General features: G+C 54.3%; 1 non-coding gene across 1 annotated transcript; it reads right to left on the bottom strand.

Moving 5' to 3' along the window:
• Positions 1-17,048: 17,048 nt before the first annotated feature.
• Positions 17,049-17,155, bottom strand: LOC133748947 (U6 spliceosomal RNA). Its single transcript, XR_009864544.1, has one exon. It is a non-coding gene; the product is annotated as a U6 spliceosomal RNA (small nuclear RNA).
• Positions 17,156-20,210: the final 3,055 nt, after the last annotated feature.

Here is a 20,210-nt window from a genome sequence, read left to right as displayed (position 1 = left end):
ATGTCCGAGTGGCATCTCAGAGCCTTGGGGAGTGCCGCGTGCACGCAGTGAAAGAGTTCAAAGGCAGGGGAGAATTCTTCCTTTCCTGGGCCACTTAGCCACGTGGCTGTCACCTGGGACCCCGGAGGCAGACACACCTGGGTCTTCAGTGCCAGCCTTGCCAAGCATCAGCCCTGGCGCTGGGAGAGGGAGAGCTGGCTTCTCCGGGCATCACTGTCTTCATCGGAGAAGAGACCTTGGCTCCTGGGATCCTGGGGATGAGATGGAATGCGCAAGCACAGAGCCTGGACTCGGCTGTTTTCTCTCCTACCAAAGGGCTGCGGCAAGCCAGAACCGGCCCCGCTCAGGAGCTGCTGCCTTCCATTAAATCCATTAAGTTAATGTTGCTGGAGTGTTACATCATACTTAGTTTAGAACTGTTGGCAACAACCTCAAGGGTGCAGGTACTATTATTTCACTTCTATGGATGAGAAAAAAAAAAGCAATGGAACCCCAGGTGTGTAAAATACTCACAACCACACTCAGGGATTTGAACTTGGGGATTAGGGCAAGATCGCCTGACTCCAAGGTTTTCTGAGCTTACTGGACTGGGAATGGTCCCAGGTACCCTCCAAACTCTCCAAAGCCAGCAGGGCAATGGGCCCTGGGCATCTCCTCCCCTAGGGGCCCAGACGCTACAGAGGAGAGGCCCGGGGCCCATTCTCCCTGTGACCTTCCCAGGTTCTTCATGGCCTGACCCCTGCTGCCCTGGCTCACCCCCAGCCTCCCTAGGTTCCCTGCCCCACAGCCCTTATTGGCCTCCTGCTGTTGCTGGGTCCCTGAAGCTCCCTCCTAGCTGCTTCCTCCCGGCCTTTGTCCTGGCTGCCCCTGGCCCCGTCTTCCCGGAGCTGCTCAGCGTGGAGTTCCTACCCCACAGGCCAGGCCCGCAGAGATGCCTCTTCCCTGCCCCTCCTCCCAGGCCACTGTGATCCTCAGAGCCCAAGGTGCTTGCTGGTCTCCCTCCCTCCCTCCCTCCCTCCTTCCTTCCCGGCTGCTCCTGCACAGTGCAATGAGATCAACCTGTTGGCTGGACACCAGGTGCGATATTGTCACTTGATTAACCCTTGAGAGCCGCCTGTCTGTAACACAGAGGCACAGAGGCACGGAGGCAGGCAGGCAGGGCTGGGAGACTATGTGCCCAGTCCCTGGTCCAGCACGAGCTCCCCGGGGAGAGCCCCGGGTCTGGCTGGAGGAGGGGCCCGAGGGCAAGGACAGTGCCTGCTCCGCACTCTGTGGCCTTTTCTGTCTGTCCAGGGTGCACAAAGCCTGCGGGCAGCGAGACCGGTGGGGTGAGAATGAGGAACTCCCCAGTCACGGAGTCCCGGTTCTGCACAGCGACTCCTGCAGGGCACCTGGAGTTGGAGCAAGGAAAGGAACCTGCTGAGGGTCAAGGGCACTGCCTGAGCCCAACCCCGCCCCCTCCCCCCCCCCCCCGGGCTTTTTGGCTGAGCAGGCTTCTTCCAGCCCTCTGATGCTCCCAATTGGGCACATTCTCCTGGCCCCGGGGACACGGCCTCTTCAAAGGGACGTTCGGAATCTTCTATCCAACTCACGCACAGCACAGGGAGCAGAAGGGGAATGAGGGATCTTTGGAGATGGGGAGGAGCCCTCGAGCCTGCAGACACAACTCGGTCCTTGGGCTCCCAAGGGTGCTGCCCACATGACACAGCCCTGTCCTGCCCAGCATTGTGTGGGTGGCTCAGGGACCCGCGATGCTGGCCCCACGCGCTGAGTTCCTCCTCACTGCTGGCTCAGACTCCGGCCTGGGAGGACCGCATGGAATTCCAAGTCTCGTTACTTTGTTCTGAGACAGTTTCCTGCCCTTACTTCTCCCTTGGTGTCTCTCCTCTGCCTCCGCCTCACCTTGCAATGTCGCGTCGATGCTACCTGGTAGCTGTGTGCCGCCGGGCAAGTGACTTAATCTCTCTGTGCCTCAGCTTCCTCACTGTTAAAGGGAAATACGCCCCTCTCAGAAACTGGTGATGTTCGGCCGGCGCCGCGGCTCACTAGGCTAATCCTCCGCCTTGTGGCGCTGGCACACCGGGTTCTAGTCCCGGTCGGGGCACCGGGTTCTTGTCCCGGTTGCCCCTCTTTCTAGGCCAGCTCTCTGCTGTGGCCAGGGAGTGCAGTGGAGGATGGCCCAAGTGCTTGGGCCCTGCACCCCATGGGAGACCAGGAGAAACACCTGGCTCCTGCCATCGGATCAGCGCGGTGCGCCGGCCGCAGCGCGCCAGCCGCGGTGGCCATTGGAGGGTGAACCAATGGCAAAAGGAAGACCTTTCTCTCTGCCTCTCTCTCACTGTCCACTCTGCCTGTCAAAAAAAAAAAAAAAAAAACACACAAACTGGTGATGCTTTACTGTGATGACGCGTATGGAGCACTAAGAACGGGGCTTCTGCAGAGCAAACACTTCATCAATTCTTGTTGTTTCTTAGTTAAGGGAATTAATATCTATTGTGATAAGGGAACCCCAGGATCTCAATGGTCTAAGAAGGTCAACGCTTGTTCCTTGCTCATGCCCTGGTCCATGGCAAGCACCCCCTCCAGGCAGAGATGGGCCACAGCCCCAGAATCTCAGGTATTCAGTCGTTGAAATGAGGAGGGAGGAAGATGGGAGCTCCCTCATGGCGAGGCTGTGGCACCAGCTTGGGAAGTGGGTATCATGTCGCTGGCATCCCATTGGCTGGAACTCTGTCTTGGGGTCTTATGTAACTGCAGAGCATGCTGGGAAGTAGAGTCCAGCTGAGAGCCGGGGAGGAGGGGCGGTGGCTGTGGACAGCTATTCCCTGTCGTCATCATGCCACAGTCCTGCTTAGAAGCCGGTTCACAAAACCGTGCTGTCTGTAGAGCAGGTATCCACGCAGCCCTGTCTCGCTACCCCACCCCCGGCTCTCTCCAGCACACACGTGCACTAGCCAAGCCAGCAACAGTACCCAGCAAGCCTACGAAACGTGTGGACTGAGACATGCACACAGGAGCTATTCCATCCTGACTGCGTTTTGCTGTCTACAAAAACTGTGTAAAATGTCTGTATTGCCAGCTCCCCCATCGTTCTAGGAACCGAGTTAGAAAAGTTAATAGATTGAATCAATGACTGTATTCCCAAGGCATTCTGAATTATTTGATACTCAGTCTTGCCAGCACAAGCATGATCCTGATTGGCCTGGCCTTCCTTTTCAGCATGAAGGGAACATGAGGGAGTGGTGGGGACTAGGGAGAACTGGTGACAACTACACTGACTGACAGCGTAGCTGCTACTTGGCAATTCAGGAGCCAAGTCTTATCAGATCCTGTTGTTTATTTTTAAATCAAGAGGATGAAATTTTTTAAAATATATATATTTATTTATTTGAAAGCAAAGTTTACAGAGAGAGAAGGAGAGATGGAGAGGGAGAGAGATGGAGGGAGAGAGAGAGAGGGAGAGAGAGAGAGATCTTCTATTCGCTGGTCACTCCCCAAATGGCTGCAGCAGCCAGAATGGGGCCGGTCAGAAGCCAGGATCCAGGAGCTTCTTCCGGGTCTCCCACATGGGTACAGGGGCCCAAGGACTTGGGCCATCCTCCACTGCTTTCCCAGGCACATCAGCAGGGAGCTGGATTGGAAGTGGAGCACCCGGAACTCAAACTGGAGTCCATATGGGGTTGTAGGCAGCAGCTTTAGCCCCTAGGCTACAACGCCAGCCCCAGAAGATGGGATTTTTATGTGTCATCTCCCAGCTTTTAAAATCCCAATGTGACCATGCAGAAGACACAGTATGAAACAAATAAATGCAACAAATACAATATGGGGGGGGGAGTCCCACGATGCATACCAAACAGAAAGCACCTTGCGAGTAACAGCCCAGAGTGAGCCCTCTGTAACCCCTGCTCTACCCCACACTCACATGTGCAGTCAAAGAAACGCCATAGCACCTCCCCTGGCCAAAATAGCTGTGCATGGAAACAAACAATGGAAACCCAGGCTCCCTGGGGTGGGGGGTAGGTCTTGACTCTGTGGTGTCTTCAGGTAGGATTGCTGACTATTTCTTTTAGCACCTTCAGGAGTCAAGCTTTTGGGCAAATCATCGTTTTATTGTTTTACTCTGATTCATGAGGGCTGTTTTAGGAACGGAACCAGCAGGAGATACACCGCGTGTGCAGGGAAGGGACTGGGCCCTTTCTCCAGGCACCTCGGAGGCAATCAGCTGCTTCAAGATGTGGCTGAGAATCTCCTGCCTGGCCACTGGCTGCTAGGCACTCACTCAAGTGGACGGTGAGCGCAGGGTCTGTAGGTTCCACAGGAAGCATTCGGCCAACAGAAGTTGCTGCTGCTGCACCGGGTCGGGGTGGGAAGGGAGGGTTGAGGTCACAGGAGGAGCAAGATTTCCCAGTGCACCAAGGTGTGGTAGTCCAGAACTGTGCCCGCCTCCTGCTGAGTGAGGGGCATTTCTGTTACAGGTCAAGGAGAATCAGAGGCGGACAGTGCCCATCTGCTCGGGGTTGCCTTGTGCATGCTGGTTTGAGTGTTTTCGACTTGGTTATTGCAAAGAAGAGGGGAGAAAATTACTCCTGGACTGGCTGATCCCAGGGATCTGCAAGAGCCAGCAGAATCTGCAAACGTGTCCATCTCTCCAAGGAAGGTGATGTCTGCTGTGTGTCCTCAGAGAGCCCCTAAGGAATGAGGGTGAGAAACTGTGGGTGAACACACCTGAGATCCAGTGTCTTCCTACACCACACATTCTGCCACTCCAATGCCAGCGCGGGGCTCTGAGCCTGCAGCATACCTGGGAGAATAAGGGAGAGGCTGCAGAAGGGGCTCAACTTTTGGCCAAGAGCATGAAGGAGGCCGAAGCAATCCGCCAGCAACAGACTGCCAAGCGTCCAGCCAAAAATAAGATCAGACGGCAAACACGGGAAAGCATTGGAATAACCAAATATTCCAATCAATCGATATGTATGTGTATACTGTGTGCATTATGTGTATAAAGAAGTGGGGTAAATAAACAAATGAGGAATTCAGTAAAAGGAAGACATAGGTGTCTAATAAGGAATTGGGTCCTGCAACAGTGCAGCCTGAGCAGTCCCAAGCAAGCTGGACTCAGGAGAGCTGAGGACAAACCTGAGAGCCAACAGGCTCCGGAACCATGTCTGAGCCCGCCTGAGTCCTAGACAGGGAAAGAGCCAAGTCACAGCTCGAGGCAGTCAGGTGGCCGCGCCCTCTGACTCAGCATTCTTGTTCTGACTCAGCATTTGTAAAAAAGATTTATTTTATTTATTTGAAAGACAGAGTTACAGAGAGAGGTAGAGCCAGAGAAAGGTCTGTCATCCACTGGTTCACTCCCCAAATGGCTGCAATAGCCAGAGCTGAGCTGATCTGAAGCCAGGAGCCAGGAGCTTCTTCCGGGTCTCCCATTCAGATGCAGGGGCCCAAGGACTGGGACCATTTCCTACTGCTTTCTCAGGCCATAGCAGAGAGCTGGATCAGAAGTGGAGCAGCCGGGACTCGAACTGGTGCCCATATGGGATGCTGGTGCTACAGGCTGAGGCTTTAACCTGCTGCGGCCACAGCACCGCCCCCTGACTCAGCATCCTTGTTCTGTTCAGGTTCAGGTTCAGGTCTTTGACTGCTGAGGCCCCCTAGAGTGGGGAGGGTGTTGGGCTCAGTTACTAATTCCAATGCCCTCCTCACCCAGATGCACCCATGCTCATGTCTGGCCAAATATCTGGGTCCCCCACCCTGCCACCCCCACTCAGGTGGACCCATAAAATGGACCTTCCCTGGGACCTACCGAGACCCCTCTCTCACACACCCTCAAACGTGGAGACCGCACAGTCCGGTCCGGTGTTCCAAGTCCCAGTCCCGGCTCTGCTACCAACTTGTTCCGAGATCCCCATGTCCTTTCCCTGTCTCCCTGCTTCCTTTTGCTCTGACCCAAGAGGCAAGGGAGCCCAGGGCTCACGAGGTCTCTCCCAACTTGGCAACTGCTGCCCGGCAGACTTGGAATCGGAGCAGACCCCATGCCGCAGACACCGCGCTGCGACTTTATTGAGTCATTTGTACAAAACCTCCAAGAATAATTTATTCACCCAGTGGTTTGAGACGAGGGGAAGAAAATCAATAGGACAGTGTCTCGGTGATTTTTTTTTTTTCTAAACTGCGAAGAAGTTTTATTCCATTTCAGAGAGTTGAAGCCTACAATGGGTCTTTATGGCCAAGTTTCATGAATGCTCCGAGAGATTCATTTCAGGCACTGAAAACCCTTACCTTTCCCAGAAACCAGGGAAAGAGCCCTCCTGGGAAACAAACTTTCCCAGGGCTATTTACGACACTTGAGAGATTACTGGCGAAGCGCAGGAGAGCGAGTTTGGAAGGAAAGCAGTGTCCCCTGATTGCAGACTCATCTCAAAGTCATTCTGGGAAGAAATTTAAAGGCCTCTTGTCTGTGATTCAATTGCCACCTCTTCAACAACTCAGAGCTGTTGGGCTCCCTTCTCTTCCATCAGGATCATGGGCACACTGACAACTGGCTTAAACAGATGCCAGGGCAGGTAGCACCACAGGTTTCCTGCGCAAGTGGAGTGCATCGCCCACCCCAGACAAGTTCAAGGCCTTCCCTGTGCACTTCCTAGCAGACCAGAGGGGAAGCAGGGTGAGACAGAAAGGCCCTAGAGTCAGGAGACCTGGCCTCCAGCCACAGCACTATCATGGACCTCTTCAAGCCTCGACTTTCTCATCCATAAAATGGGTGTCAGACTCCTTGTCTACTTCCTTCACAGAGTTGTAGGAAGATGACAATAGCGATCATCTGTTAAGTTGTTTGGCTTCAAGCAGCTCTGACTGCCCTAACGTAAAGCTTCTTTGGGAAGCACAGAAGGGCTCCTCCCTGGGCCTGGACATGGGCAGAGTGAGGCTCTCGCTCCAGACATCACACCTGCTGAGTCTCAGTTCCAAACTACACTGACCCACTCACCCCAGTGCTGCTGGCACGGGCACTTGCCAAGCTAACCCTCTCCTGCTGAGTTCCGATGGCAGAGGTGGCCAGAGAGAGAGTCTCCCCTCTCTGCAGGATGTTTCAAATACCCCCTCTGCCTTTCTGTTGTAAGGACACCTGCCCCATACCCAGGATGCTGTTGTTTAGAACACCTTCACTTAATTGCATTTGCAAAGACCCCTTGTTCCAAACGAGGTCACGTTCACAGCTTCTCGGTGAGCACATCTGTTGGGGGCCACCATGCAGCCCACCACAAGCCGTGACGTCTCTCCCGCTTCTCTCACTAGTCGCTCCACCTTCCACCTTCGTAAGCAGTAGGTCAGTTAGTGTCGCCGGGTCTCCTCAGTCACACACGCACTGTCCAGGAGTCCTGGGGACAGAATGACAGAATGCAGTGCAGAGTTCCCCAGCTCTCCACATGCAGAAGACTCCAGGCAGGGATCAAACCACCAGGCCATGGACCGCACCCCAAACACCTAGGGCAGCCCATGCCGGGCAACTGGCTGCCTGCTAAGAGAATCTATCCCCGTCTCCGTCCTGGTAGACGCTCTTGTCTTCTCGGCGGAAGGATTGAGGTGCCAGGTTTGGGAATTGGGAAGGTGGGAGGGCAGCTCATCCCCCCACACGCTCTGCTCCACCCCTCACCTTCAGGGACCCAGGCAGCTCCAGCGACCCTGGATCATCCCCGGAGCCGTTTCTCACCACCTCTCAGAACCGGAGCCCCCAGCCCCTGCCTGCCAGCGACCACCCTCTCGGAGACAGGCAGATCTGGCTCCCGACAGACACCCAAGGCGCTGAGGGTCTGGCTGTGCCACAGCCCTTCCTCCCGAGGGAGGCCCATGCCCAGGGGAGCCCCAGGCCCAGGGGAGCCCCAGGCACACACGCCTACTCTCTGGAGGATAGAGGAGGAGCTGACCTTCAAATTCTGGGTGATTTTTCCGGCTGTGAATGGAGCGAGAAAATCTCATAAATTTCATCTCTGGCAGGAGGACATCCCTCTACTGATCACTTGTTATTATAGGAAAAAAAAATCAAGCAGCGAAATAGCACAAGGAGTGCGATCCTATTTCACACAAATAGACTCACATCGCCGATTGATATCCATTACATCATTTATAGCCGTTATCGGTGGGTGGTGGGATTATGAACTGTCTTTATTTTCATCATTTCCTTATCTGCATCTTTTGTGTTTCTCCAGTGAGCATATATCATGTCGGTAATAAGGTTTTCTACGGTTATATTAAAAAGTAATACCGGCCGGTACAGTCACACGGTGCTACGCGGCGTCTCACATCTCCCGTGTAATCCATCTGTGAGGTCGCAAGGGCAGGTGTTTTTGGCCGTGAGTTCCAGATGAAGGACCATAGAGGAACAGAAGTGTGAGATCCCACACCTCGGGGTCTGAGGGCACGCTGGGGCCAGGGCCCATCCTCTGTTCGGGTGGTCTTGCCTGCACCCGGGGAAAGCCAGCTGTGACCAGGGCGGCACAAAGAACCGCCTCCGAACTAGGGCTTTGTGAGGTCAGAACACCGCAGTGCCCCTGGCATTGGCCAGTTGGCAGCCAGCGGGCAGAAGCCAGAAACCCGGGGACCCAGTGAGAGGCAAGCTCGGAGGAGGAGGAAGGAGGCCTCTGGCGAGGCTCCACGGGGCGCGGAGGGGCAGCTCCCCAGGTGGGGTGATCGTCTCTCCGGAGGATGTGTCCGTGGCCTTCGTGGGAGCCCGCCGGTCCCAGGGCCATGCTGCCATGTCTCCGCAGAACTTAGGAGACTGCTGGGAGTCCTCTCCAGCAAGGGCAGGTGGGGAACACGCAGCTGCCCCCGACCTGCCTTCCGGTTGTTCCTCACAGGTGTGGGGGGTGATGGAAGACCAGAGAGCGCACCAAGCTCCAAGTGGCCTGCGTGCCCTGTAGCGCCCCCCGGGAGAGCGCTGAATGCCGGATCCGCTAGTCCAGACGCAACCCCCTATGGCAAGACGGCAAGACATACAGGACATCTCTCATCACCCCTTTTAAAGAAGCTGAGGTCCAGGCTAGGACTGGAGAGATCCGGTTCCTGTTGGTGAGCGCTCTCTGCTGCTCGCATCCGGCTGCCTCTCAGAGGGCAGCGCCAGCTCTTTTGTGACCCTGTGGTCCTGAAGCCGCGTCACAGACACAGGGCGGAAGACGACGCCCACTGCACTGATGAACTCCCAGGGACTTGGTGGCCTCCCAGCCCCCTGAGGCTGCTCCAGGCCCGAGGTCTCCCCGCCCCCACCCCGCCCCGGCAGGTGTGGCGACAGGTAGTGGGCCAGAGATCCAGGCCAGGTTCCAAAGGGATCAGTGGGATGCAGGTGACCAAAAAAGGAGGAAGGGCCTGAGGGGTGGACGTTTTGTTTAGAACTCGTTTCACAGTACGTGAGGGAAACCCAGCTCAAACCACCCAGGCAGAAGGGAGAACGTGTGGGGAGGCTGGAGGGGCTACGCAGGAGGGTCTCGGCTATGGGTCGGGGCCAAGAGGCCATTTGTTCCCCTGTCTGCGCTTCCTCCTTCTCTCTCTTCCCCCTCCTCTGCCTCTCTCCCTCCCCACTGTGCATCTCAGTCTTTGCCTTTATGTGTTCCTGCTGCAGACCAGCTCCCTCCAGCTGGGGACAGCGCTGGGGGCTTGGGATTAAGAGCCTTTTCCGGTCTGCTTCTCTCTGCTGAGCCGTGCCCCTCACATCCCAGTTTATCATGAGAGAGTTCCAGGTAGGCAACATGATTGGCTTACCTGGACCCAGGGGCTCAACCCCCAGCCAGGGAACAAGCCAGGACAGTGGGCATGCGCAGTGGGCAGGAGTGCAAGGGCCACATCTGGGAGGCTGGGGCGTCCAGAGAAGGGTCCCCCTCTGGTTAGGACTGATTTCTCCTTGTGTCTGGACCTCTGCCGGGCTCAGACCCCCAGGAAGTGACAGCGCCACCCAGTGAACAGAAGAGGAAGGCCACGCTCAGGCTGAGCCACTGGCTCAGGTCCTGGAGCCTGGCAGGGGCAGAGCCAAGACTTCAATTCCTGTCTGCTTCCCTCCAAAGGCTGCTCCTTTGCTAGTCCCTTTAATCCAAGAGGCATGAAAGACCACTAGCTGTCTGGGAAAGTCTAGAAAGGCACCTGCCTTTCTAGAACCCACTCATCCTCCATGAGGTGGAATAGCAGTAGAGGAGTTATGCACAAGGTGCCACATAGTGGGGCAGAGGGAAAGGAAAGGTGCACGTATTGAGTGTTAACTGTATACCAGGGCCTGTGCTCAGCATTTTCACATGAACCTTCTGTCCCTGCACCGTCAAGTGTGAGTGAATTAGGATCCACTCCAATTCAAAATAAATTTCCTGTTACCAGCTGCACTTCAAGTGCTCAAGAGCCATGGTGGCTAGTGGCTACCACACCGGGCAGCAGAGGTGGGGCCACGGATGCTCTAATGGACAGCACTGGTCCAGAGTGGAAACCCCAGGAGGGCAGGTGCTCAGCTCGCTTTCTGTACCTCCAGAACACACAGCACACTGCAGACCCCCAAGAGCTACACGAGTCAAATGAAAACATGCATGCACACACATGTGCGCACACACACACATACTTCCAAAAGTTCATGGAAAATGACATTAAAATCTAACTTTGGTTTGTTGGAAAAAAATTCAAAATGCATGCGGTTTTTCATAGTACCCATTTTCCATGAACCTGTAAAAGACTTCCTGTACTCAGGATTTCAACATTTTTTGCATCAAAATAAATTTACTTTGTAATTTTATTTTTCTACAACCTTTTCAAAGTACTCTCATACAGAAGTATTAAAAAACAATGTCCTTGGCCAGCACTGCGGCTCACTAGGCTAATCCTCCACCCGCGGCGCCAGTACCCCGGGTTCTAGTCCCGGTTGGGGCGCCGGATTCTGTCCCGGTTGCTCCTCTTCCAGGCCAACTCTCTGCTGTGGTCTGGGAGGGCAGTGGAGGATGGCCCAAGTCCTTGGGCCCTGCACCCGCATGGGAGACCAGGAGGAAGCACCTGGCTCTCGGCTTCAGATCAGCATAGCTCTGGCCGTAGCGGCCACTTGGGGGGTGAACCAACGGCAAAGGAAGACCTTTCTCTCTCTCTCTCTCTCTCATTAACTCTGCCTGTCAAAAAAAAAAAAAAAAGTCCACTACTCGCCCTGTATATGTAGTGATAACTTTCCGTAAAAATACAAAGGAAAAGGAAAAGAGGCAGTGGGGTGTGCCTGGACTCCCCCGCAGGCAGCACATTTTGGGAGTAGGCTGCATTGGTGGGGGAGGGAAGGTCATTATAACAGCCACCAATCACTGTCACTCCAGCTCAACATATTAGGGGACCTCAAAGAGTTCACAAAACAATGGAATGAAGACACGTTTATTTTGGTGTCAAAAATTTCACCACCCATGAAGATAAGGGGTCTTCAAAAAGTTCACCGGAAATGCATATTATGAAAAAACCACGATGGATTTCAAAACGTTTTTGCTCCCAAAGAAGCTTATCTTTTCCTTCTCGTTCCCCGTGTGTGTTTGAAGTGCATTCAGATTTATAATACTTTTATAATTTAATGGCTCCCGACAACAGCTCTGTAAGATGAGGCTCTTATCCCCATTTTATAGATGAGGAGACTGAGGCTCAGAAAGGCTGCATAGCCTACTTAGTCTCACACAGCAGGTGAACTCGGGAGGGCTCAGAGCCCGCACTGTCACCCACCACAGAGCTTGCATTCCTTTTCCTCCCTGTACAGGGAGAGTCTGCCTCGCTCCAGGCAGTTTTCAAATTTGGGGTGAATTGACCCCCTCCCCCAAGCAGGCAGACCTTCAGTTCCGGTTTGATACCCTAAGTCCAGCAGTCTTTGTCACCCATCTGCCACACCTTGCCTGGAGGTGAGCCGCCGGCCAGGTCCGCCTCTCCACGCAGAGGAAAATGACTCTTCCCCGCCCCCTTGTGGCCAGGTGTGGCATGGGCTCAGAGAAACAGGGCAGCCCCTTGCTGCAATCAAGGGTGGTCCTGGAAAAGCAGACCCAGCAGGAAGCTCTTCGGTCCTAGGGTGTCGGCTTCAGGTGGCGATGACTTGTCCAGGTGGCCCCGGTTGCAGGGACACCGTGACTCGGTACTTTTCACCTGGAGAAAAAAGCAACTTGCCTCTCCTTCAAGAACTCCCGCCTGGAAGTTCCCAGGCTATTTCTTTTCCTAATGGCCCTTTTTTCGCTTATTTATTTATTGTCTATATTTGATTAAAACAAATTCTACTCTCAGGAGTCCCCCTCCTCCCACAGGTCACTTTCCACAGGCTCGATTTAATTAACGAGAGATGACTTGAAGATGAAAGGTAAGAAACAAAAGGTCTTCCTTATCCAATCTGAGCCCAAATAAAATCATATTAACATTTCACCTTTTGTTCCTGTGTGAGAGGAGCCGTTGGTGCATTGTATCAAAGTTATTGAAATCATTAGGAAGGAAAGAAAAGAAGGGAGATAGCTGGGCAGTGCTTCTTGGAAATCCCCACCCCCATCCTCATCCTCATAGAAGAGAAAAAGGAAGAGAAAGAGGAAAGGAGAGAGGAGAGAGAGAGAGAGAGAGAGAGAGAGAGAGAGAGAGAGAGGCGTGCAGTGACAATGCTGTGTTGTAAGCCTCGCGTCAAAGTCAAGTTAGGAAAAGGCAACATCATTTGGCAGAAAAGAATACCCTAGCACTGCCCCTCCAAGCAGGTGACATCCGGGAGGGTGAGCTCTGTGGGGTGGGTGCACAGGCCTTGCTGCTACTTCTTCAGTCTCTCCCCAGCCCCTAGAAACCTGCCCGGCACGTGGTAGCCACTCACAACACACTTGCTACATAAGGGAATAAAAATCCAGGCAAGCCTACTCTCCCGGAGTCTGACTTGGGCTCCACGTGGGTGCAAGAGGCAAAGCCGCGGCTCCTCCCTGAGTCTGCGAACAGCAAGCCGCTCTGCTCTGGGCGGCGGGGGAAGAGGCAGCTGGCTTCTGCACCTTGCCTGTCCCAAATGCTTATCACGCCACAGCACTCTGCACCTTCCAGCCGGAGCTTCCGAGGCCGTGAATAAACAGTGTGCCCCCCCACCCCCCATCCCGGGGCCCCTGCACCAGATAAAGGCACCAGGTGTGAGCAGCTGCAATGGAGACTTCATCAAGGCCCTGGCAGATCAGCCCTCTCACAGACTTAGGGCTTGTCCGCGCAAAGCGCTGGGCCCCGCGCCCCGGGAGGCGGGAGTCCCTCAGCTCGCACAGGTGTCTGTGCGCCGGCGGCTTGGGCTAATTAAGAGCTTGTCTTCCACCTGCAAGAGGAGAGCGGTGTGAGTTCCTAAGGTTGTGTGCGACAGTGTCTGCAGGGTGGGAAAAGCTGATTCATCCCAGTTAGGAAACAACAAGGAAATCTCCACAAGCCTGGAGCCCAGAGAGGCAAGCCTGGATGACTCTGTGTGTGTGTGTATGTGTGTGTGGGTGTGGGTGGGTGGGTGGTCACCCACTGCCTCCCAGGGAGCACGTGGGCAGGAAGCTGGAGTCAGGAGCCGGAGCTGAGTATCAAAGCCGGGTACTCTGACGTGGGAGCCTCAGTGCTGGCCAAATGCCCACCCTCCTGCTGCAGGTCTCTCGTCTTTGTTTAAATTCTCTGCTCCCGGGGCAGTCATTGGAACAATGCGTGTCTGCTCAACACGGCCTCTGCCATTGCCAGCTCAGCTCCCCTGGGTCTCCTGGGTTTCCCACCACCCGAGGCTGCACCCCTCAGCACTCCTGGTCCTTCCTCTGCCTTTGCCTTGCTCTTCTGGCCAGCACCTTGAAGAACCACCTTGGGACAGGCACTGTGGTCCAGCTGGTTCAAGGTCCCACTTGGGATGTCCCTATGGGAGTGCTACTCTGCTTCCAGTCCAGCTCCCTGCTAACGTGTCTGGGAGGCAGCAGGTGCAGGCTCAAGTGCTTGGGCTCCTGCCATTCACATGTGAGACCCAGATGGAAGTCTTGGCTCCTGGCTTGGGCCAAGCCCAGCCCTGTCTGTTGTGGCCATTTGGGAGTGAACCAGTGGATGGAAGATCCATCTCTCTCTCTCCATCAAACAAATACATTCTTAAAAAGTCCCCTTCGGCCGGCGCTGTGGCTCAACAGGCTAATCCCCTGCCTAGCGGTGCCGGCACACCGGGTTCTAGTCCCGGTCGGGGCGCTGGATTCTGTCCCGGTTGCCCCTCTTCCAGGCCAGCTCTCTGCTGTGGCCAGGGAGTGCAGTGGAGGATGGCCCAAGCCCTTGGGCCCTGCACCCCATGGGAGACCAGGAGAAGTACCTGGCTCCTGCCTTCGGATCAGCACGGTGCACCGGCCGCAGCTCACTGGCCGCGGCGGCCACTGGAGGGTGAACCAACGGCAAAAAGGAAGACCTTTCTCTCTGTCTCTCTCTCTCACTGTCCACTCTGCCTGTCAAAAATTAAAAAAAAAAATTTAGAAAAAAGTCCCCTTCCTCTCTCTGGGTTTCAGCTCGCCAGTGTCATCCCTGCGTGGCAGGGATGCTGACCAAGAGACCCCACCTGTTTGAGACGTTCTGGTTGCTTCTGAATGAAGACAAGGTGACACCTTGAAAACAAGGTGAGGGTAGGCCCCATGCTCTGGCCCCGGATATCTGGCAGCAGTATCCCTGGGGAGTCCCTTGGTACAGTCAGCAAATATTCCTTGAGCGCCTGATGTGTGCCACACCCTGTTCCAGACACTCAGGACCCAGTGGTGGACAGAGCAAGACCCCGCCCCCATGGAGTCCAGATTCTGGGGGGAGAGACAGGACATAAACAGCAGGTGTCAGAAACCATTAAGTAAAGCAGGTGTTCCAAGCAGATGAACGTGGTGAGAGAGAAAGGAGGGTGCTGGGGGTCCAGAGCCTGGGGGACAGGGCACCAGGAGGACAGGCAGTGGGCAGGGCCAGGGAAGGTTGCTGAAAGCATGAGCAGCCGCCTTGAGCAGGGGCGCTCCATGCAGGGAAGTGTGGGCCCCGGCCATGGCTGGCTGGGTGCCAAGCACAGGTGCCTGGCTGGAACTGCTGCCCCTGTGGGTCTGAGCAGGACACAAAGCAGGGCCAGGCTTCTACAGCTCCTCAGCCACCACGAGGGGTCTAGATTTTGTCCTTGTGGTGGGAAGATCGCACCTGGGGGCCTTGGGCAGAACCCAGAGGCAAGGGGACCCGCAGGGCCGCTAGCACTGTTCTCCGACCCTTCCAGTCTCCCCTGGGACCTGGCACTTCTCCGTGCCCCAGCCCCCAGGGAGGCATGCCCCTGTGACCCACTCTGACCTGCACTTGAAAGCTGGTGATGGAGGTGGGGTCTGGGGGCAACTCTGATGACCCTGGGCTGGGGGCCGCATGCCTGCCAGGGCCGCTCTGGCTCCTGCCCGTGCTGGCCGTGCGGCCCTTGTCCAGGTCTCCGGGAGTCTGCTCGAGCCCCAGTCTTGTGAAGGACCCCATGTGGCAGAGGCAGAGACGGGGGCTCCGATGACCACAGTGCAACCCCTGGGCTTCTCGGCCATTGCCTTCCTCACCTAGGGGAGGGGCAAGAGTCCTGTGGGGCCGAGGAAGGGGGAGGTTCTGAGTTGGAGGTCCTTCTTTGATCCCGCAGGGTGACCCTTGCTCCATCAAGCTGGGCTGCAGCTGAGCCATGGGGAGGGAGGGAGGCTGGGCTACACCTGCAGGCCCCACTTCTTCCACCCACCCTCCATCTGTCCCAGGGATACGGCCCACCGACAGTGTTACTCACAGATCGGGCTGATGTCTGCCTCACAGCCTCGAAAGCCCAGCCTTCCTCTTGTCACCTGTCCAGAGTCAACTCTCACGCATGCTTCTTATCTCGGCCCACATGTCACCGCCTCAGGGAGGCCTTCCCTGATTCCTCAGACAGGCACCGTGTCATCCCTTTGGTGCCATCATGGCATCTACCAGCCATGCACCTGCCTTGGGGTGAGGCCCACTCCTCTTCCTGGCTGTAAACCAGGGGGGTGGGCTTCTCGTCTCCCCCCACGTCCGACACAGTAAATACCTGTAGACGACATGGCTTCCTCGTGGGAAGCTGTACACACATGGGGGGGGGGGGGTGTTTGTCTACACAAGGGCGACTCTGCCTTCCCCCAGCTTAGATGGGATTTCAGGGGTCCGCTCACCAGAGGGGCTTGATGGAGCTTTAAATAAAAAAAGACCCATTGGCCGACGCCTTGGCTTAAAAGGCTAATCCTCAGCCTTGCAGCGCCGGCACACCGGGTTCTAGTCCCGGTTGGGGCACCGGATTCTGTCCCGGTTGCCCCTCTTCCAGGCCAGCTCTCTGCTATGGCCCGGGAGGGCAGTGGAGGATGGCCCAAGTCCTTGGGCCCTGCACCCGCATGGGAGACCAGGAGAAGCACCTGGCTCCTGGCTTCGGATCAGCGAGATGCGCCGCTGCAGTGGCCATTGGAGGGTGAACCAACAGCAAAAAGGAAGACCTTTCTCTCTATCTCTCTCTCTCTCACTATCCACTCTGCCTGTCCAAAAAAAAAAAAAAAAAAAAAAGACCCAGCCCCCAGGCCCTGGGGGTGTCACTGCCACACAAAATCATGGGCGGGAGGCGGGGCGAGCTTCGTGAGCAATGGCTGTGGCCTGGGTCAAGTTCCCTGGGACCTAAAAGCCCCTCCCTGCCTCTGTCCAGGAAGCAGAAGCTGCACAAGACGACCACGCGCTGCTTGAACACCAGCAGTGAACAGCGGGACATTTTGCCCAGACACCCAAGACGTGGAGGAATGGGGACCGCAACGCTGTCAGAGAAGCTGGCTCCGCCCGGAGAGCAAAGCTGTTGGCCATGCAGCATGGGGGGCAGGTGCCCCACTGGCTCCCAGACACCCTCCTCTTCCTCTTCCTCTCCCTCCTCCTCTGGGTGCCCTGTTCCTGGACCCTGTGCTGGGCACCGAGAGACACCCTCCTCTGGCTACACTCCTGGCCAGGCAGGAGAATGGAAATCAACCTGAGTGCCTGGCGTGTCCTTCCACGGAGCCTTGGCTTGTGGTGGGCAGGGCCAACAACCTGAACATTTCTTTTTAAATATAGACCGCTTCACGAATTTGCACGGGACCCTTGCGCAGTGGCCGTGCTAATCTTCTCTGTATCGGTCCAATTTCAGTATGTGTACTGCCACAATGAGCACTGGCTGATTTTTTAAAAAGCATTTTTAGGGGCCAGTGCTGTGGCGCAGTGGGTAAAGCTGCCTACCAGCAGCAGCAGCATCCCATATGGGTGTTGGTTCGAGTCCTGGCTGCTCCACTTCCAGTCTTGTTCTCTGCTGAGGCACCTGCTTCGGCCCCTCCACCCATGTGCACCCACATGCATCCATGGGAGACCTGGATGAAACTCTTGGCACCCGGATTCAGTCTGGCCCAGCCCAGCCATTGTGGCCATCTGGGGAGGGAACCAGCAGATGGAATATCCCTCTCTCTCCCTCTCTCTCTAGCACTGCCTTTTAAATGAATAAATCTTTAAAAATTTTTGGATTGATATCTAAGAGTTGTGCATATTTATGGGGTACAGTGAGATGTTATGACACAGGCATGGGGGCACTTCATAAATGTTCACATTGGGAAAAAATGATGCTGGGTTATCAATTTTTTTCTGCACTCAAATAAGCTTCCCTTTCCAGACCATTTTCCCATGAACTCTGGGAAGCATCCTGGAGTGGATTGTGCAGTAATCAAATCCAGGTGATTTCCATCTGGTGTGGGGAGGTAGGGGTGCGGAGGGTCTTCCAACAACTGTCCCACTTGAGTCCCCTCTCCCAGGTGCGAGGCTGTGGAAACAGCAAGGTCACCCATCAGCAGGGACCCTGGCTAAGATGCGCGCCAGACACTGGAGGAGGAGGGAAAGACGAGACGGAAGCCAGTCTGGGGCTGGCATTGTGGCACAGCGGGTTAGGGCACACGTGGAATGCTGTCAGCCTGTATCAGAGCTGTGCTGCTTCTGACCACGCTCCCGGCTCCTGCACCTGGGGAAGCAGCAGAAGACGGCCAAGTGCTTGAGTCCTGCCATCCATGTGGGAGACCTGGATGGAGGTCCAGGCTCCTGGCTTTGGCCTGGTCCAGCCCCTTCAGGTGTGGCCTTTTGGGGAGTAAACCACTGTTGGAATCTCTCTCTCTCCTTTTCACATAAATAAAAATTTTTTAAGAAAAAATTGGGGGAAAGCCAGCCCAACAGTCCCAGCCCATCAGCAACGGGTGGAGCCCATACTGATGCCAAGGCGGTGCCTCCCCACCTCCCCCACCACGGGAGGCTGGGAAGAGGCTGCACTGGCTGCCTGGATGGTTACAGAGCACGCCCCCTCCTGAGGGCCACTCCTACTCCTGTGCACAATTTCTCCAGGAATGCCATGAGTCCCCACGGTGCAGGCAGGCAGGCAGGTGAGCCTCCCAGACCTGCGGTGGCGTGCCCAAGTCCCAGGTACTGAGGAAAAGGCCACAAACAAGAGAGGCAGAGTTTGCTACCGCACGGCAGCTCCATTCCAGCTAGGACTTAAATCTGCATCATCAACCCCTTCCCGCAGCCGTCCGTGGTCTTCCTCGGGGCAGGTGCTTCTCAGACAAGTTTTACTGCCTGCCTGCCAGTCCACTGCTGTGGAATACCATCCACTTCCTGGTGTTATTTAGACTTTTTTCAGGTTTGGGGGAACTGTGCACATTTACGTGGGCTTTCATAAATATGTCCTCGGTATATAAGAAGCAAGTATAGATGTTAGGCTGCAAAGTTTGAACACTTCCAAGACTTTTCCTATAAATATTCCCAAACCTAGCTCCAAGTTCTACTTCCAGCTTCAGGGTCTGAGATTCAAAGCCCAAGCGACTTGGAATTAAACTAGGAATAACAAAGATAGCTGGGCCAGGTGATCACTGACGTCATAAATAAGAGTGTCAATTGTTAAATCAACAACAGGAGTCACTGTGCACTTGCTCCCCATGTAGGACCTCTGTTCTTAATACGTTGTACTATGAGAATTAATAGTAAAACTAGTCTTCAAACAGTACTTTATACTTTGTGTGCCTATGTGAGTGCAAACTGTTGAAATCTTTACTTAGTATAAAGTTGATCTTCTGTATATAAAGATAATTAAAAATAAATCTTGATGAAGAATGGGATGGGAGAGGGAGTAAGAGGTGAAATGGGAGTGGGGGTGGGAGGGTGGGTATGGGGGGAAGAATTGCTATATTCCTAAAGCTGTACCTATGAAATTTGTATTCATTAAATAAAAGATTTCTTTAAAAAGAGATTACCTTAGCAAAAGAGAGAGAGAGAGAGAGAGAGAGATAGCTGGAAAAAATTCCTCAAATACTTGAAAATTACCACACTTTTCAATGATTGTGGATCAAAAGGAAATCTGCCGGAAAATTAGAAAATAGGAACAAATATAGAGTGGAACACATCAAATTTATGGGACAGAGCAAAAGTGCTGCTTAAAGAGAGACGGATAACATTAAATTTTTATGAATGGATCTTTTAATTCAATTTCCAGAATCTCTTTATTTTATATTTGTTTATTTTGATTTGAAAGGCAGAGAGAGAGAGAGAGAGAGAGAGAGAGAGAGAGTTAAAAGTGCTTCTATGCTTCTATCCATGACTTAACTCCTCAAATGTCTGCAACAGGCAGGGCTGGGCTGGGCCAAAGCCAGGAGCCCAGACTGCCCCTGAGTCTCCCACATGAGTGGCAGAGGGAGCCAAGGGCTTGGGCTGCCTCCCAGCATGTGCATCAGCAGGAAGGTGCATTCAGGTCAGAGCAGAGACTCCAGCCCAGGCACTCCCACAGGGGATGCAGGCATCCCAAGCCCTGCCTTAACCACTGTGCCACAACCCCTCCCAGCATTAAGCATTTGTATTTAAACAATAAAGGTTTCATATGAACAACTTAACGTTGTTCCCTTACAGAATAAAAAAGGGCAAAGTAAACCTAAAACAAGTAGAAGGAAAAGGAGATAATAAGGGTGGAAATCAGTGAAATTAAAAGCAGAAAAATAGAGAAATAAATGAACATAAAGGGTGGTTCTTTAAAAGATCAATGAAATTAATAAAACTCTAGCCGAAGCTCCTCTGTACACATACATCAGACAGCCAAGTTAAAAGCCGTCAGTTCTGTGAAAGCCACAAATACCTAAACTCACCCAAGAACAAATCGATAGACCAAGTAGTCTATTCCAAAGAGACTGGAATTAAAAAGTAGGGGA

The sequence above is a fragment of the Lepus europaeus genome, chromosome 19 (genome assembly GCF_033115175.1).
Source record: "Lepus europaeus isolate LE1 chromosome 19, mLepTim1.pri, whole genome shotgun sequence".
NCBI lineage: Eukaryota > Metazoa > Chordata > Mammalia > Lagomorpha > Leporidae > Lepus > Lepus europaeus.
The sequence above is the reverse complement of the archived record's forward strand: the minus strand, read 5'-3'. Positions and strand labels throughout refer to the sequence as shown.